Source organism: Rutilus rutilus (genome assembly GCF_951802725.1).
Source record: "Rutilus rutilus genome assembly, chromosome: 16".
NCBI lineage: Eukaryota > Metazoa > Chordata > Actinopteri > Cypriniformes > Leuciscidae > Rutilus > Rutilus rutilus.
Genome location: NC_140224.1, coordinates 18,156,420 through 18,158,640, shown reverse-complemented (window position 1 = coordinate 18,158,640; position 2,221 = coordinate 18,156,420).

Sequence of the window (2,221 nt, the reverse complement as noted above, 5' to 3'; positions counted from 1 at the left end):
AACTGCGTCGGTCTGAAACTAGCAAAAAACACTTGCGTCGCGCTTTGCGCCGAGTGTATGATGGGGCCTATTGTGTGAAAACTTATCAGGTATCAAAAGGTTAAGAAATTTGGCCACATACACGTCTTCAGTTGAAACATTGGTTAATGAATGATGTCACCAGTTTCTCGTTCTCAGTCAGGGTGCGGAGAATTGAACACATCTCTGGTTTGATAGGATCAAATCTGTTGAGTGTAAGTGGCTGACAGTCAGGTAAATCTCTTGGCTTGGCTACTGTATCTTTATCCTGTTGACAGCTTTAACTGTCACACTTCATCAGGCAGAGCCCCCAGAGCGACCGCAATGACCACAGCCAATCTGACGCCTGAGCACCCTTTTATCTGAACACAATACCAGCGGAAATAACAGCTGCAGAACATACACACAAACACACACTGAATCTATGACTGTAGCAGCCAACTTAATACAACACTTACATTTCTACCAGAAAGACTTGGAAGGCCAGATGATATCACAGTGAAATTTATTAATTAATAGACCAGAAAGTGAAAACAAAAATACTGGATGTTAAAGTTCTTTGGCACAGGAATGTCCGTAGTTCACATTCGGAGGGTAGCGGACTCTGCATATCCTGTCTGAAGATGAAGGCAGGGGTGCAGCCGATCCCCGGGGAGGTATGAACAGGGACTATCCTGGTGGTGGTGGGGAGGATGGAGGTGAATGTTTGCGTCATCATCTGCGAGCTCAAACAAGTGTAAGTAACAATCTTTGATACTCCAAGTATTAGATAGTGATTGGATAGAACAGAAGTAATGAGTGACGTAACATTGAGTCTCCCTGGCAGGACTTTACGCTACAGCTATCATTTCTTTTATAGGCGTGTGTAAGGAAGATAGGGGTTGGGGGTGTTCCAAAATTCTTAATTTTGCTTCACCCTTTTCAGATTTAAGAATTTTAAGAATTTATACAGTACTGTGCAAAATTTTTAGACACGCAAGTATTCCACTCATCCTGCCCGTAGGGAGGTAACATGTGGGGAATAACACATATGGACTGGACGATTTACCGGGCAGTACAACATATGAAATGTCACTGAGGTGGCTCCAGCCTATAACAGGGGGGAGACGCAACCACACTCTAAAAACTCCTGGGTTATTTCTTCAACCCATTTTCTGGGTTATTTGTGTTGGGTTAAAATTATGGGTTATTTTTTCAGAGAGTAACCATTTTCTGGGTTATAGGGCTAATATTTTGACCCAATTCATGGGTTGTTTGGGTTTCTGGGTTATTTTTCAAAGAGTAACCCATGTTCTGGGTTATAGGGTTGGCTTCATATATCATATATAACTTCATATATTCAAGGTAAGAGAGTATTTTCAGTGTTGATGTAATGTAAACTTTTCTGTGTCCATGTCCCTGTTGCTAGTTTATCACCATTTGCACAAAAAAAAAAAATACGTTGAGACTAGCGTTAGCCGTGGTAATTCTGTGGTTGGCATGTAGCCGCGGCTATCACGACAACATCTAGGACAACTCGAGGTAACGTTATCACACCGGACGCGATTTTGAACTAGGTCCTGAGCCTTTGCTGGGTGTCGCGGACAGACGCCGGATGGCGCCGCCGGTGTGTGTACACTCATAGAGAATAATGTGTTCGAATTTTAAAGACGCGGCACTGCGCTTCTCGTCCGGTGTGCGAGCCCCATAGCCGCGGCTACAGAGCGATGAGGCAACACAATAGTTGAGTTATGTGTTCCAGCTGCGCTGTGCTTATCATATTATATAGTGCCCTACTGGCTGAAGTAGTGAGTTAAAGAAGCGGGTCAAGTCTTCAAATTGTTGCTAACCTCTATATTGCTATGTTTTCTCCAGGTCATTTTGAATGGACAGTTTTGTCGCTGATAAGCTATCTGAGTGGCAGCTGTCTGAGCTGACAGAGAATTTTAGAGGTGAGCATTTTACTCTTATTGCCCTTATATCATCTCTCTATACCTAGATTTTTTTTTAATAAGACTTAAATGTGTCAGTGCAAGATTTTGTGAAAGTCACAAATTCTTCGCCAGTGGGGTATACACAACCCTAAAAGATTATTGTGCCTTGTCTTTAAGCTGTTATGCATACGAATGGGCAAGATATTCACCTTTGCATTAATATCATTACACTTTTTAATGAAAGAAAAGATGTCATTTACACAAAATGGGTAACGTTAATGCTGCAAAAG